General features: G+C 43.0%; 1 protein-coding gene across 2 annotated transcripts in view; it reads right to left on the bottom strand.

The window, feature by feature from the left end:
• Window positions 1–17,720, bottom strand: part of RALGPS2 (Ral GEF with PH domain and SH3 binding motif 2) — a 140,929-nt gene extending 123,209 nt beyond the window's left edge. For both annotated transcript variants that reach the window (XM_038757532.1, XM_038757533.1), the window contains exon 1: window positions 17,655–17,720. The gene's annotated coding sequence lies outside the window, so the exon portion shown is untranslated. The remainder of the gene's footprint in view (window positions 1–17,654) is intronic.
• Window positions 17,721–18,387: the final 667 nt, after the last annotated feature.

Here is an 18,387-nt window from a genome sequence, read left to right as displayed (position 1 = left end):
ATGTTGTTGCCTAAGCCATTTAATTGCCACATACTGCCAGATATTCCATAGAGTACTCTTCTAGACATCATTACCCATTTTAATTCTGGGAAGGCCAGAATCAATGATATTGCACTGCTAGTGAAAAGTTTGTCTTTAGTGCATGGTGGACAGGAATTCTTGTCAGCTGAACAAGCAGTAACAAGGTGTGCCCACCTAACTGTGACAACTGTACATATCCCATTTGACCTCTAAACCTCTCACCAAAATGACTCAGGTTTGCCATCAGGTTTGGTAATGATTTCATTTCCCAGTCCTTCACAGGACTCTATGGATCAAACACATGAATACCTCCATCGCTTCAGGTGACTGCTGCCCTTAACCATTTTAAGTTTCCCAAAAGGAAGGAGTCATCTCCAAACTCTGTATTCAGGGCAGCCAGTGGCCAACATGCCAATTTCTTGAATCACACCCTACGGCCTCTGTTTTGCCTCAAAATGCCTAGTACAAAAGGCCCCACTCTGTTCCTTGTGACGAGATGCCCCAAATCCAGTTCTACTGGACTAGCTTGAAAATGCTGACAGACTATATATATCCTGAATCTCGGGTCCTGGATTCCCACCCATTCTGGGTACTCTTTTCCTTACTGTTTTCAATCACCCCTCTGTACTCGCTACTATAGGCTATGATTCAGAAACCAAAAAGACAAATGATTGCAATTAAGACTTTTAATGATTACCTGCTCAATAAATTACAAATTCAGTTCTGTAAGACAGACTCTGTATATTTGCTTGTGAAAGAGACACTATTTTAAAATGTATCCCTGAAATACAGAAGTAAAAGTATTCTGGTTCCCTCAAGGTAAACAGTAGTGCCTGATGTTGCCTTCCCTAAGTGTGTCTGCCATGCAGGGGCAAATGGCGAGGGAGGAGGTGAAGTTTGTGAGGCTGACACTACCCAAGACCCATAAGTAGGCTGCCACAAGGCAGACCAATGCCACCACCCCCACCATTCCCATAGGGAGACGGTCTAAGTGACAGTGGCAACAAAAATTCAAGATGTGCAGTTTTTCAAAGAGAATCACATAAGTACATTAAACTAATTCCGGGGAAACAAGGAACGCTCTCAAGCCTTCACCTGACCATGAGGTCGATATGCCTTGAAGGTGGACAAACTACTTCATTTGGACGGCATCAAAATGAAAATTCAAGATCAAAAGCCAATTCTCCCACTTTCAAAATTAACTTGATTTGCTCAAGTCCTAAACCGGGATTCATCAGGAGTGCCTTGATTCAACTAACTTGAATGTTCAATACAGGGGAAAATTCAGAGATAACCTCAATCAAATCGATAACTTCCAATTAGGATTTTTTCAAACATATAATTTGGAGAGTTTTTTTAATTTGTGCAAAAATTACATTTCCTTTTCTAAACTTCCAGGCTTCATTCTAGCCTTTACTTTTATGAGTCACATACAGCAGCATCTTCTTAATAATTGTGGTATTTGATAATAATTATGGTATTTGTTAAGTGCTTACTATGTGCCAGGCACTGTATTAAGCAATGGGGGGGGAAGGAAAATACAAGCAAATCAGATTGGACACAGTCCCTGTCCCACATGGGGTTCACAGTCTTAATCACCGCTTTATGGATGAGGGAACTGAGGCATAGAGAAGTGACATGATTTGCCCAAGGTCAAACACAATAGACAAGCAGCAGAACCAGGATTAGAACCCACAACTTTGACTCCCAAACTCATGCTCTATCCACTAGGTCATGCTAGTTCCCATGCTTCTTCAGAAGCAACATTCCAGAGCCATCAAGTCTTGCAGCAGAGAAAGGGAAATGGCCTCGGGGCCACTGAGATGGGCAGGAAGGGTAGTTGTGGGGCACTCGGAGAAAGGGTCAAAAAACGGGACGGAGCATGGCCTACTGGAAAGTACAAAGGACTAGGAGTCAGACCAGATCTGCAACCTTCGGGGAAAAAAAATTCATTTAATCCCTCTATTCACCTGGAAATTAGGGGAAAGAGACACAGTGAGCCCACACGGGAGGAGGAGTGTGTCCAATCTGATAACCTTGTATCTACCCCTACACTTAACACATAGCAAATGCCATAATTATTATTATCACTTAAATCAGCCTTCATCATTACATTTCCTGCAGATGCAGATCAAAAATTTATACACTGGATCCTTCTGACTTCTTTTAGCCCCATTTTTTGCTTCTGGATTTATCCAAGTCGGAACCAGAGTTAGGAGAATTGGTGTTTGGACAGGTAAAGAAGATGGGGCAAGGAAAGAATGTCTCTGTTCCTTGGGGAAAAATGAGGTATCCGCAATGGTAGCTATGATTTTTTTTTAATGGTCCCTCTACAAGTCCATATTCCTTTATCTTCAGACTTGCCTCTACTCTTCCTGCTCCCTTTCTTCCTCCTTTTATTCTCATTTTAAACGGAAAATACCACGTAATTAGCATTGCCAAGGAAAAGGAAAACAAAACTTAACAAAAAGGAAATAAGCAAAAATTTCAAGTTTGTTCTTAACTATTTTTGTGGCATCTAGGTCTGTTGTCTTAAATTTAAGTTTCTAGAGTGCCAAGGATTTGTTTTTCCCCCCTGCTAGTGTACCAAGTGAACCCAGGTGCTTAATATTTTTTGATGATTTAGCCAACTAAGAGAGTGAAGAAATGATGGGAAAGAGGTCACCTCTGATCCACACAGTGACCTACGTGGCAATGAGTATCTAAGGAGATATCCATTTATTTTGAAAATTGGCACTTTAATGGGAGCTGTTTTGAGGTGGTCTACAGATTGTGTTCAGATTTGTCTATTAAAATTATGAGGTTGCAGGAAAGAAGAGGTAAAAGCAGTTGCAGGGAAGAGCATTGAAAAACTGAAACAGGCCCCTTCAGGCAGATTTCTGCAACAGCCTTTATCAGTCAATCAACAGTATTTGTTGAGTTATTTATTGAGTGCTTACTGTGAGCATAACAGTGAACTAAGGGCCAGAGAAGTAACATAGTCTAGAAGATAGAGCACAGGCCTGGGAAGTGAAGGATCTGGGTTCTAATCTCAGCTCCACCACTTATCTGCTGTGTGTGGGTAACCCTGGGCAGGCCATTTCACTTCTCTATGCCTCAATTATCTCATCTGTAATATGGGGATTAAGACTGTGCGCCCCAGGTGGGACAGGGGCTGTGTCCAACTTGACTAGCTTGTATCTACCCACTGCTTAATACAGGGCCTGGCACATAGTAAGCGCTTAACAAATACCATTAAAAAAAAAAAGTTGGTAGACCCACTTGCCCACAACTAGCTTACAGCTTTCTCTCTCTATACCAACCTGCATATACAGAAGCAATGATGGATTTCAAAATTATTTTGTAGACTATCACTTTGATATGCTATTTGTACATTAAAACTAAGGAGACTAAAAACTACCTTTTTTTGCCATAAGTGTCAGACACTCTAGTTGCAAGCCTAAGACTTTGGTACTCTTCCCCGTACACTCCCCCCCCCCCCCCCCCAAAAAAAAAAGTGTCACAGAAAAGGTCAGCTTTGATCAAACAACTGGAAAACACAACAGCAGGGATGGAAGGCAGGAAGCTACTGGTCTCTGTGGCTTGATACAGATTGTTTTTATATAAATTCACATTTCATACTTTTTAAATACCAAAAATTCACAAACACAGGATGTGGTTCACAGATACAAGACTGGAGTCCCTATATTCCTGAGCTGCGTTCCCCAAACTACTTTGACATGATCCACTCACTCTCTGGTGGTACCACAGTCTCCAATTTTGGTTCCTGAATGCAAATAACCTTGAGGGGATCCTTGCCTCAGGGTACCCCCCTTTCCCCTGGTGTAAGGGGAAGAAAAAGGTAAAATTCTACATCAATCACATTTATTGAACACTTACTGTGCGCGGAGCACTTACTAAGAGCATGACAGAGTACAATATAAGAATATAACAGGAAGCCGCATGGCTTAATGAAAAGAGCAAAGGCTTGGGAGTCAGAAGTCATGGATTCTAACCCCAGCTCTACCACTTGTCAGCTGTGAGAGTTTGGGCAAGTCACAACTTCTCTGTGCCTCAGTTCCCTCATCTGTAAAATGGGCATTAAGACTGTGAGCCCCACGTGGGACAATCTGACAACCTTGTATCTACCCCAGTGTTTAGCACAGTGCTTGGCACAGAGTAAGCACTTAACAAATACCAGTATTATTATCATCTTACAGTCTAGAGGGAGGCACAGACATTAATATAAATAAATGACAGATATGCAGGTAAGTGCTGTGGGGATGGGAGGGGTGAATAAAGGGTGGAAATCCAAGTGCAAGGGTGACACAGAGGGAGTGAGCTTTTTACCAGGTAAAAGCTGAGAATATTCAGCTGCTACACACCAGCTGAAAGGCCCAGGAAAAAATGAGTAGATTGTTAATTTCTCTCAGGATCCCAAATTAATTTCAATTAATAGTCTTGAAAATAACCGTTGGTTTCCACTCTACAAGAGCAGTAAATGTAAGATCAGGTGTTCGTATTTATAATATAGAGGGAATGATGGACATTAGCTTATTCTCTAGTTTAAAAAAAAATCTGACCTACTGGGTGACACTGCATATTTTTCAGCTAATTACGCATTATCCATGCGTGTTTGCTATTATAATATCAGGTTTTCTTAACTGTGAATGGTCCATCATCCTATGCATGTGCACCTTCTCATTACATAAGCCTTCTGTGGGTAGGGACTGTATCATTCTTCTTTCTGTATATTCTCTATCCCCTGTACTTAGTAAGTTTTGAAAAATATTGAAGATAGAGGATTTAGATTTATGGCCTGGGCCTTGAATAGGGCTACTTAAAAATCAATCATTGGATTTAAACCTTTGAACAGCACTATAATCACCAAATGCTTTGACATATCATCAGAGGTAGAAAGACAGAAATGTGAAAGCTAAGTGCCCTGCCTAAAGCTCTAGAGACAACCTAATTGAAGGGAACTCAGGTCATCTTAGTCCAAGCACAATTCACCAGTTGATATAACATTCTACATGTGAGCAGCATGTACTAAACAGCATGAAGTCATGACAATAGTGGCAAAATTCTTGTGGGTGTCTATAAGTACATTGGCATATCAAATAAACTGAACACCCACACAAAATTTAATCTTTTCTGAACATACAGTAAGCACTCAAACACCAATGGATGATACAAAGCAAAAATTTCAGCACATGTGAAACTGGTTTTAATTTCAGATGATCAGGTGCAGCAAGCCAGTTATTACCTGTGGTAATAATCACAAAACCATCTATTCTTTTATGGGCATCAACATATATTCTGTGACCAAATTATTTCAAATTCACACTTTATAATAGGGAAATGGCACACTGATCCTCTGGACTGTAAGCACGTTATGGGCACAGAGAATGTCTGCTAATTCTGTTATGTTTTACTCTACCAAGTGCTTAATAGTAAAGTGCTCAAAAAAATACCACTGACTGATTTATCCAAATGGCACATTATCTTTTCAAGGTTTACTAGTGGATTTGCTCATGCTTCCCTGGGAGTTGGAAGAAATAGATACACTCATATCCGTCACTAAGCCCCTGCTGTACCTTTCCAATTCCCTCTCTGTCTAGGGAATTCATGGAACTGTTGAGTATGATGGATTAACAAGTACATTTGGGGTGGAAAAGGAGAGAGCAGTCTCCTTACTGTGGAAGATAGTAAAGAGAAACCCACTGTCAAATTCTCTCTCACAGCGAACAGGTCATAGGACTTAAATCAAAATATGGTGACTAACGAGGGTATTTTTTTAACTAATTTGGTAAAATGTAAACACATCACCTGGACCAGAGGACATCCACCTGAGAGTTCTGAGAGAAGTTGGCAGGGCAGTGGCAGGACCCTCGGTGAGTGCACCTTATTGCTACCAACAGCTACTCCACTAGAAGATTGGTGGGTGGAGCGACAATGAACCTGCCGTCTACAAGATGGGCTCCAGGTGTGTTCTGAGAGTCTCGTTTATATTTTGGAAAAATAGAAAATATAATTAATTAGGACCAGTGAGCACCAGAAAAACTGTCTTTTGGGAGAAAAACATAGTTTCTCTAAGTAGAAACCATCCCTCACTAGTTGGTTGTAGTTCTTTGAAGCAGTCAATAACCATTTCGCCATTTGGAGAGGAACCTGGTGACACAACACATTTATTCATTCAATCGTATTTATTGAGCGCTTACTGTGTGCAGGGCACTATATTTTTGAAAGGTCTTTGATAAGGTTCCTCGCTAAAAACTTATTAAACAATCAAGTAATTACGTGATTGCAGGGAACGCTGTCATGGGTAGAAAGATTAGAAGTTGAGAAACAAAAGATAAGGGATAATGGCCACTTTCTAGGCTTAAATGTACAAATTGTGGAGTCCTCCAAGGTTGAACGTTATGACAATGTTTTAATTCTTCATAAATCATCTGGAAGGACTTGACTCCCTGCTCTTTTTCAACTGTCACATTCAGTCCGTTGGTAAATCCTGCCGGCTCTTCCTCCCAACTGTCACCTCATCTTACATCTTTGAACAGTCATTTCTCATTTCAGCACTTCTGCGCTTCCTAAACATCCAAGTAGTCCCAAACTCCTATAACACTTATGCTTAAGAATCTCTGTCCCCTGCTACAGTATAAGCTCCCTGAGGGCAAAGACCATGCATATTCATTATATTATATTCTCCCAAGTGCTTAGTACAGTGCTCTGCACAAAGTAGGTGCTCAATAAAAACCTGTTCTCACTACTTTTGCATTCAACCTCCCGAAGCACTTTTATGCATTGTAATTTAAATTTTATGTTATCTAAACATTTCTTCTTCCTACCTATAAATTACTTTGTCTTCCTCTTTCTACTTGTAGGCAGGGCTTGTATCTCCTACAGCGAGTACTTTTCCAAGCACACAGCATGACAGATACTCAATAAATACTAATGACTGATTTATTTTTGACAGACTTTGGTAGGAAATTAGGGGCTATTCTTCTGCAATCTGTGGCTCTAGAAAGAATGTGATGCAGTATCGCAAAAATGGTTGTGTGAATGTGTGCTGTGTCTGTCAAGGTGTACTTACATAAGCATTTTCCTTAACATGGGGTTCTTCTAGAACAAAACTTTTGTGTAATCAACCCAAAGGTATTTACTGAGCATCTACTGTGTGCAGAGTACTGTACTAAGCATTATGAAGTACCGAGTGTATTCTCCCCCATTGCTACAGTGGCTGGTACAATGTAAACACAAATCTTTTTGATGGTGAAGATTCTTACAAGCTCTTGGTGCTACTGTTCTGCTTCCTGCTAAGCTCCCAGGGGGGACAAGAACCTTAGGAAGTGAGAAACTCATGGTGACAGCAACCGTAGCTGTAGTTTCTCTTGAGTTCTCCACCGCCCCACTTTCTGCTAGGCTCCCCAAAGTTCATACTTCCACAAGAAGTGGAACAGACATTGTGAGACACTACAACACAGCTGCTTCCGCAGCCATCCGTGACCAGGCCCACAAGACCGTGGAACCTCTCTCACTATGTCCATCCCCACACTTCAGCTCTGCTCATGGGGTGGGCCTAGGATGACGGAAATCCTACTTCATTCTCATACATACATGGAGGTGTGAGGGGACCACAAATCTACTTCTCCTTAGACAAACTAGGAGACAGGACTGGATTCTATCACCAACATTTTAACACCCCCTTCAGCAAATCTGCCATTTCATTTACAAAAAAGAGTGAAAAGAACTATTTTTTTGGAAAGTTAAAATCTTATCCCAAGTATAATCCCCAATGATTTGAAACAAGTTGTAAAGAACCATCATTACTGTGTAGCCTTGGATAAGCTACTGAACTCAAAGTAGAGTTGGAGAAATTAAAGGTTAAAGTTTATAAAGCATTGTGAGAGTCATGAGTGATAGGTGTATTAAGAGAAGCCAAAGATACTTATGATTCTTAATATATCCACAGTTGGGAGCTGACATTTGTTATCTCCCAGAAGGCTCCATAAACGCTGGCCAATTTCCTCTGCATCCTTAGCATCTGTCCCCTTGGAAGGTGTCAAATTGTTATCAAGTATAAATTGCCCTGTACTGCACAATAGCAAGCTTTTCATTTTTAAGACCTACTCTAACAAGTGCTTAATATAGTGCTCTTTACACTGTAAATGCTCAATAAATACTACTGCCTGACTGATTAAAAGTGTATCTGTATATGCTCCTAAACCAACTGAGCCTGTGATAACAAAATTTCCAGACCATTACAATTACAGGTTCCCCTGAGATTCACTGAAATGAATTCACTGTAGTGCAAAGCATTTCGTTCATTCAATCGTATTTATTGAGCATATACTGTGTGCAAATCACTGTACTAAGTGCTTGGGAGAATACAATATAACAAAACACACATCCCTGCACACAAGGAGCTCACAATCTAGAGCATTTCACACTCAATATTACTTACTTTTATTCAGGCTACCTAAATTATAAAAGTCAACACTAAGCTTTATTCGCATTCCTAGTCAGTGGTTCAACCAAAGTCCCTTCTCTACAAATTAATAGCAACATGCTTTGAAATCTTGGTGGTGTTTCAACAAAAGTAATCCTTTCCCAATTAACCATTATTTACTGAGCACCTATGTGCAAAGCACTGCATTAAATGCTTGAGAGTACAATAAATGTAGGAGACATGATTTGTGCCCATATTCCAAACAATTAGATCGAGCCTTCTCTTTTAGGAAGCAAACTGAAAAACACCTATGCCAAAATAATTTCTTCAAGCAAAGCAATTAACTTGTCATTTCAGAGCCAGCAACTCCACATCTCTGAAAGGGAGAATTCTCACTCCCAGGGGGGGAAAAAAAACCCTCAGCAGCCAAATACTGAGAATCCTTTAAAAAATAAATACACAACCATCTTAGATAATCATCACAAAGACAAATCTTTGTCTACAAAGGGAAAATCTGCCTCAAAAGGAAAACCTGTTCAAATAGACATGAAAGCAAAAAGCAGAAGCATATCAATTAGTTCAAGATGAGAGCTTTATTTTCAGTCATTCTGGCTCTAAAGCAGCTTATCATTCAAGAGCCAGTACTAAAAGTTCTCTGTGGTAGTATACATAAACTGCCAAAGAGGCACCCACAACCTGACTCTGTCAGGAGCCCAGTTACACGGTGGCTAAATGGCTTGACGTGATTTAAAAAGAGTAATTTTATTCTTAACTTCATTATTTTAACTTTAATCCAGCAAGATACAAGTACGTTAGTTGTTTTTACTATCTTTTAGGATCCTTCGATACCACTGAGTTGTGTTGAGACTCGGTTTTGTTATATTGGCACCATTTATTTTCCTGTAGTGATAGCTGTGTCAGAAAGAGTGCATTCTAGTTGCTCCTTTAATCAGCTTTTGGTCTAGTGGAAAGAGCATGGCCCTGAAAGTCAGGGAACTGTTGTGTGACCTTGGGCAAGTCACTTCCCTCTTATGGACCTCGAGTGTAAAGTGGGGATTCAATCCCTGTTCTCCCTCCCCCTCAGACTCTAAAGACTATGGAGAGACAGGGACTGTGTCCAGCCTGTTTGTCCTATATCTATCCCAGTGCTTAGTGTAGGTCTTGGCACACAGTAAGTGCTTAACAAACACAATTATTATGATTACTATGATTGTTATTAATTACTAAAATTTGGCATCTCCTAATTGTCTTCTTTCTAATGTACATAGAATACTGACCCACTGTCAGAATTAGCACATTTTAAAGAAGACATTTATATCAGCACAAAGGGCTCAATGAATATGATTGACTGATATCGAAGGATGTTTCCCTCTTCTTGTCAGATGAACCTAACTCTATGTGCTGTAGCAGATGTTCGGGGAGTTGATTTTATTCCACCGAAGTCCTCTGATATTAGCAAACTTTCCTTAGAAGTTAATAGCCCAAAGTGGTTAAAACAAAATGTTAAGAATGAATTGATGACTAATGGCAATAGTAATAAGATGTGGTATTCATTAAGCACTTACTATGTGCCAAGCACCATGGTACATTCAAGATCTTCAAATTAAACACAATCCCTGTCCTGCTTGGGGCTCATAGTCTAAAAGGAAAGGAAAACAGGTATTTTGTCCTCATTTTACAGATGAGGGACCTGAGGCACACAAGTTAAGTGACATGCCTAAGGTCATACTGCAGGCAAGTGACAGAGCAAGGACTAAAACCCAGGTCTCCTAATATCTAATCCCATGCCCTCTCCTTTACAGCATGCTTAGACTTTAAATATCATTGTCTTAATAAAAACTTCAGATTCCAAAAGCAATTCCACTTGTAGACAGGATTCACCTAGAAAACCTTACTCCTGAAATACTTGTACCATTAAAAAAACTTGAACAGGATAAAAACCCACATATCTGCTTCACAGTGAAAATATTAAAATATACTTCATTAAGCAAAAAAACTAAACAAAAAAACCAAAAAATGCAATGCTTTGTGAGAAACTGAAACAGACAATACCACAGCTTAAAATTAATCATTTGAAAAAGTAACAAAATGCTGGTCAACTGGGTCAGTGGAGTACTGAATCATCACTTAGGGAAAAAAAATACTAAAACCACAATACTTTGAGGACAGAGGAATGGTATGATGCATTTCGGTAGATGCCCAATAAGATGTCCAAGAACAGGAAAAGGGGACCCGAAGGATCTTTTGTTTAAAAAAGTACAATTTATGGGCCTTGTTGTTCCTCCCCTCCAAATATGCATAAGGACTATAGACAGAAAGATAACTCAGATTTTCTTTACAATTTCTAGGGAAAACGTTTAACTGCAAAAATACAATAAAGAAGTACGCCCACTCTACAGACATAATTTTAAAAGGATTTCATTTCACCATTTAGACCAAGAGAGTTAAGATGTTTATAAAAAATTACCTGAAGTCTAAATGTTACTGTACAGTTTGGGGCATATTCGTTTTTGGTGTTCTTAGGAAACCAGAAGAGAGTGGTAATTTTCACCAATTGTTTAAATGCCTGGTTTCCCTTTTTACTGATGTTCCTTTATTCTACTTGAAATAAAAAAAAGTATAAGCAAATGTATTTAGGGAAGAGACTGTGGGTCAGAGTAAAACAGCAAACCTGCTTCGTTTGAACGTATTCTGTGGCAAATAATAAATAGGGGGAGAGGGATCTGTTCATTTACAGGAATGCAGGTTTCTTCATTATGAAAGTGCAAGCCTCATGGGCACTGACATTAACAGGGTCTATGAACACAAATCAAGGTGTAGACTAAATATTACAGTATCTTCCAGATGCCATAGCTATAATTCTTGTAATAAATGTTATTCATTTTAATTAAGATGTGTTTTTCCAATGACATCATGTTTAAAGTACAAAGATTAGCTTTTTTTGAAATTACGCAAATATATCGTTGAAATTTGTGGGAAAACATCTGCCTTAGGTTCCAAGTAAGTCAATACTAAATCCCTCGATGAAAGTATTTTTAAAACCCACAGTGTTTTCATATAGTGTCTTCTTACTGAAGAGAAAAACAAAATGAATCACGAGGTTTTGAAGATACAGATGATACCTTAAAAATTATGTTGCAATTTGGCAGTGACACAGAATAATTTCCGCTGCCAACTACTGCTTCCAGAGTTCCAACTAGAGTACGTCAATAATCTTATGGGCTTAAGGGGTTTTAATTCCAAGATATTAGCAATAAAAAACTAGATTTCTAAAAACAGGTAGACCATACAATATTAAATTGTTGAAACCAAACTTTCAAAAGGGGAAGTGAACCAAATAAATATATACGTATATGTCATATGAAAAAACTAGACTTCTAAAAACAGGTAAACCACACAATATTATTGAAACCAGCCTTTCAAAAGGGGAAGTGAGCCAAATGTATATGACGTATTAAACGCATTGACTATTCTTACCTAGCTCTACTGAAATGATAGCCAACATACATATGTTTGCTACCTGAGTTCATTCTATAAAACACAAGGCAAATTTTCAGGATTTTGAAACCACGGGCTAAACCTCTTGGCTACTGGGATAAAGTTTCAAGTAGAAGAGGCTAGTACTTTTAGCGATTCCAAATTTCTGAAGGATTCTAAAATCCGCAACGATGTATTCGGCGATAACAAGATTCAACACTTTGCCTTAAGATTTAGTTTACTATTTTACAGCACTTTTATAAGCGTAATTACATTGGGTGGAGTTAAGAGATGTGGCTAACGCGATACGGCCTACTTGCCGGCAATATGTCATATACATGGATTGACATTTTTCATATAATCTGATGGCCGTTTGACAGTACGCTTACAAATTACTGGCAAAATATGAATCATCGAGGGACAGTGGAGCTAAAAATACACTCAAGTGCGACAATTGGTAAACACTGGAAGGAGAGCAAAGTCTACCTACTGCAACTAGTTTTGCACACACATGACCACGCTCCATTTCTGAGTGTTTGCCCCACTCAAAAGACATCTAGGCATCCAACTTCACGTTTTAATAGGGACTCTCAGAAGCCCACCACATCCATTTCCCCTCTTCCACACCAACCTGATGCTCTTTCCTTCCCCCACACCAAATGACCATCTGTCCCGTGCCCAGCACCTAAGAGCCCACGGACAGTGAAACCGGCCTGCTTCTAAGGTTGAACATTACGACAACAGAAAGAGGGACTCGACTAGGGCAAAAACGATGGCGGGGCCATCTCCTTAGGCATCGGACACCACCCCCTCTAAATACCGAGCGGGTCTTTTCGCGGACAAGAGTGGCATCGTTCCTCTTAGACCGCCGCCCAAATGAAAAGCCGGTGATGGTCATCCCCTCCCCACCCCTGGACCGGCGAGGGGACCCAGGGCAGGAGGACAGAGACCCCAGCCTTGATTTAATCCCAGTGCGGGGGGTCTTTTTGGATGCCCACGTGGGGCCGATTCACCGGCTCGAAGAGACTCGGTCTCTTGCCAATCCTTCAGCCTAAGCCGGCTGGTGCCGACCAGGTGGCAAAGGCCACCTCCAGGGCCACGGCTGGCCCACGGGAATTCGGGGGTTCATTCAATCAATCAATCAATCGTATTTATTGAGTGCTTACTGTGTGCAGAGCACTGTACTAAGCGCTTGGGAAGTCCAAGTTGGCAATGTATAGAGACGGTCCCTACCCAACAGTGGGCTCACAGTCTAGAAGGGGGAGACAGACAACAAAAGAAAACATATTAACAAGATAAAATAAATAGAATAAATACGTACAAATAAAATAGAGTAATAAATATGTACAAACATAGATACAGGGGTTCGTGGGCCGCAACAGGTTAGCCGGGCGGTGCCCGGGCAACGGGGGGCTGGGTGTGTTGTGTGGGTGTGTTGTGTGGGTCTATTCATTCATTCAATCGTACTTATTGAGCGCTTACTGTGTGCACAGCACAGTACTAAGCGCTTGGGAAGTACAAGTTGGCAACATATAGAGACGGTCCCTACCCAACAGTGGGCTCACAGTCTAGAAGGGGGAGACAGACAACAAAACAAAACATATTAACAAAGTAAAATAAGTATAATAAATATGCACAAATAAAATGAACAGAGTAATAAATATGTACAAACATAGATACAGGGGTTCGTGGGCCGCAACAGGTCAGCAACAGGTCAGCCAGGTGGCACCCGGGCAACGGGGGGGCTGGGTGTGTTGTGTGGGTCCACTCATTCATTCATTCAATCGTATTTATTGAGCGCTTACTGTGTGCAGAGCACTGTACTATGCGCTTGGGAAGTACAAGTTGACAACGTATAGAGACTGTCCCTACCCAACAGTGGGCTCACAGTCTAGAAGGGGGAGACAGACAACAAAACAAATTAACAAAATAAGATAAATAGAATATGTACAAATAAAATAGAGTAATAAATATGTACAAACATATATACAGGGGTTCGTGGGCCGCAACAGGTCAGCCGGGTGGCGCCCGGAAAACGGGGGGCTGGGTGTGTTGTGTGGGTGTGTTGTGCGGGTCTACTCAATCAATCAATCAATCGTATTTATTGAGCTCTTACTGTGTGCAGAGCACTGTACTAAGCGCTTGGGAAGTACAAGTTGGCAACATCTAGAGACAGTCCCTACCCAACAGTGGGCTCACGGTCTACTCCACAGTGGGTCAGTTTACACCCGACCGGGGAGGGAAACACCGGCGACTGAGGCTTAGGAGGGGGCTGCGGGGGGAAGGGTCAATCAATCAATCAATCAATCGTATTTATTGAGCGCTTACTGTGTGCAGAGCACTGTACTAAGCGCTTGGGAAGTACAAGTTGGCAACATACAGAGACAGTCCCTACCCAACAGTGTGGCTCAGTGGAAAAAGCCCGGGCTTTGGGGTCAGAGGTCATGGGTTCAAATCCCGGCTCTGCCAATTGTCAGCTGTGTGACTTTGGGCAAGTCACTTAACTTCTCTGGGCCTCGGTTCCCTCATCTGGAAAATGGGGATTAAGACTGTGAGCCCCCCGTGGGACAACCTGATCACCTTGTAACCTCCCCAGCGCTTAGAACAGTGCTTTGCACATAGTAAGCGCTTAATAAATGCCATCATTATTATTATTATTACTCCACAGTGGGTCAGTTTACACCCGACCGGGGAGGGAAACACCGGCGACCGAGGCTTAGGAGGGGGCTGCGGGGGAAGGGTCCCGGTCATGGATTAGGGACTAGCGGGGTTGAGGGGAAAGGCGAGGAGAGAGGGGGAGACTCATCGCAGAGACGGGAGGCGGCGGGCGGCCCGCATACAAATAAATTAATCGTATTTATTGAGCGCTTACTGTGTGCAGAGCACTGTACTAAGCGCTTGGGAAGTACAAGTCAGCAACACTTGGGTAGAGACAGTCCCTACCCAACAGCGGGCTCACAGTCTAGAAGGGGGAGACAGAGAACAAAACCAAACATACTAACAAAATAAAATACATAGAATAGATATGTACAAGTAAAATAAATAAATAGAGTAATAAATATGTACAAATATATATATATACAAGTTGGGTAAAGACAGTCCCTACCCAACAGCGGGCTCACAGTCTAGAGGGGGGAGACAGACAACAAAACCAAACATACTAACAAAATAAAATAAATAGAATAGACAAGTACAAGTAAAATAGAGTAATAAATATGTACAAACATATTTACATATATATATATATATATATATATATATATATATATATATATATACACACAAGTTGGGTAGAGACAGTCCCTACCCAACAGTGGGCTCACAGTCTAGAAGGGGGAGACAGAGAACAAAACCAAACATACTAACAAAATAAAATAAATAGAATAGGTATGTACAAGATAAATAGAGTAATAAATATGCACAAACACATATACATACATACATATATATATATACACACAAGTTGGGTAGAGACAGTCCCTACCCAACAGCGGGCTCACAGTCTAAAAGTGGGAGACAGAGAACAAAACCAAACATACTAACAAAACAAAATAAATAGAATAGATATGTACAAGATAAATAGAGTAATAAATATGTACAAACATATATACATACATATATATATATATACAAGTTGGGTAGAGACAGTCCCTACCCAACAGTGGGGTCACAGTCTAGAAGGAGGAGACAGACAACAAAACCAAACATACTAACAAAATAAAATAAATAGAATAGATATGTACAAGATAAATAGAGTAACAAATATGTACAAACATATATACAGGTGCTGTGGAGAAGGGAAGGAGGTAAGATGGAGGGGGGGACGAGGGGGAGAGGAAGGAAGGGGCTGAGTGTGGGAAGGCCTCCTGGAGGAGGTGAGCTCTCAGTAGGGCCTTGAAGGGAGGAAGAGAGCGAGCTTGGCGGATGGGCCGAGGGAAAACCCCCTTCCCTGGGGAAAAGGCATCTTTATTACTCTATTTATTTCTTTATTTTACTTGTACATATCTATTCTATTTTGTTAATATGTTTGGTTTTGTTCTCCGTCTCCCCCTTCCAGACTGTGAGCCCGCTGTTGGGTAGGGACCGTCTCTAGACGTTGCCAACTTGTCCTTCCCAAGCGCTTAGTCCAGTGCTCTGCACACAGCCAGCGCTCGATAAGGACGATTGATTGATTGATTGATTGATTGTAGCAGGGCCCCTCCCCCGCCCGCGGCGGGTGTGAGGGGGCGGGTTCCCGAGGGCCGGCGCCCACACACACACACACACAAAGTCGTTGGGGGCTCCCAGGGAGACGCCACCGCCGCCATCGCCATTCCCCAGACGCGGTGGGGGGCTAAGGGGGGCGCGGGGCCCAGGGACGGGAGACACACACACACACACACACACACACAGAGAAAGAAAGAAAGAAAGAAAGAGAGAAACAGCCGCCGCCGCCCTCCATCGTTCTCGCCTGTCCCGCCATCGACCCCCGGCCCATCATCATCATCAATCGTATTTATTGAGCGCTTACTATCATCATCATCATCATCAATCGTATTTATTGAGCGCTTACTATCATCATCATCATCATCAATCGTATTTACTGAGCGCTTACTGTGTGCAGAGCACTGGACTAAGCGCTTGGGAAGTCCAAATTGGCAACATCTAGAGACGGTCCCTACCCACCAGCGGGCTCACAGTCTACAAGGGGGGGACAGAGAACAAAACCAAGCATACTAACAAAATAAAATCAATACACGCCCACGTCCTCCCCCGGGCCTGGAATGCCCTCCCTCTGCCCCTCCGCCAAGCTCGCTCTCTTCCTCCCTTCAAGGCCCTGCTGAGAGCTCCCCTCCTCCAGGAGGCCTTCCCAGACTGAGCCCCTTCCTTCCTCTCCCCCTCGTCCCCCTCTCCATTCCCCCCCATCTTACCTCCTTCCCTTCCCCACAGCACCTGTATAGATATTTTTCAAGGCCCTGCTGAGAGCTCACCTCCTCCAGGAGGCCTTCCCAGACTGAGCCCCTTCCTTCCTCCCCCCCTCGCCCCCCTCTCCATCCCCCCATCTTACCTCCTTCCCTTCCCCACAGCACCTGTATAGATATTTTTCAAGGCCCTGCTGAGAGCTCACCTCCTCCAGGAGGCCTTCCCAGACTGAGCCCCTTCCTTCCTCTCCCCCTCGTCCCCCTCTCCATCCCCCCCCATCTTACCTCCTTCCCTTCCCCACAGCACCTGTATAGATGTTTTTCAAGGCCCTGCTGAGAGCTCCCCTCCTCCAGGAGGCCTTCCCAGACTGAGCCCCTTCCTTCCTCTCCCCCTCCTCCCCCTCTCCACCCCCCCATCTTACCTCCTTCCCTTCCCCACAGCACCTGTATAGATGTTTTTCAAGGCCCTGCTGAGAGCTCACCTCCTCCAGGAGGCCTTCCCACACTGAGCCCCTTCCTTCCTCTCCCCCTCCATCTTACCTCCTTCCCTTCCCCACAGCCCCTGTATATATGTTTGTACATATTTATTACTCTATTTATTTTACTGGTACATATCTATTCTATTTATTTTATTTTGTCAGTATGTTTGGTTTTGTTCTCTGTCTCCCCCTTCTAGACTGTGAGCCCGCTGTTGGGGAGGGACTGTCTCTGGATGTTGCCGATTTGGACTTCCCAAGCGCTTAGTACAGTGCTCTGCACATAATAAGCGCTCAATAAATACGATTGATGATGATGATCCCTCCCTCCATCCCTCCATCCCTCCCTACCGGCTCCTCAGGTCGGCGTCCAACGGGGGGCTGAGCCGGGCCGGCGCTGTGGCTCCCTCAGCCGCGGCCGCGTCGGGAGCGAGCAGGATCCGCCCGCGCGCGCCTGGGCGCGCCCCCGCCGGTGCTCCAATCGCGCTCCCGCGAGCCGGGGGGGGGCGTGTGTGCGCGCGTGCGTGTGTGTGTGCGCGCGTGCGTGTGCGCGTGCCCGTGTGTGCGCGTGCGCGCGTGCAGCGCGCGGGGGGCGTCCCCCACGCTCCCCGCCCGCCACGGCGCCTGCGCACCACCGGCCGCCCCCCGCGAGCCTCAGCGACTCACCTCACCCATCCATTCATTCATTCAATCGTACTCATTCATTCATTCAATCAATCGTACTCATTCATTCACTCATCCAATCGTACTCATTCACTCGATCGTATTTCTTGAGCGCTTCCTGTGCGCAGAGCACCGGCCTAAGCGCTTGGGAAGCACAAGTCGGCCACATCTAGAGACGCTCCCTACTCACTGGGCGCTCACTGCGTGCAGAGCACTGGACTATCAATCAATCAATCAATCGTATTTATTGAGCGCTTCCTGTGTGCAGAGCACTGCACTGAGCGCTTGGGAAGTCCAAGCTGGCAACATGTAGAGACAGCCCCTACCCAACAGTGGGCTCACAGTCTAGAAGGGACTAATCAATCAATCGATCGTGTTTATTGAAAGCTTACTGGGTGCGGAGCACTGGACTGAGCGCTTG

Source organism: Tachyglossus aculeatus, chromosome 16, assembly GCF_015852505.1.
Source record: "Tachyglossus aculeatus isolate mTacAcu1 chromosome 16, mTacAcu1.pri, whole genome shotgun sequence".
NCBI lineage: Eukaryota > Metazoa > Chordata > Mammalia > Monotremata > Tachyglossidae > Tachyglossus > Tachyglossus aculeatus.
The sequence above is the reverse complement of the archived record's forward strand: the minus strand, read 5'-3'. Positions and strand labels throughout refer to the sequence as shown.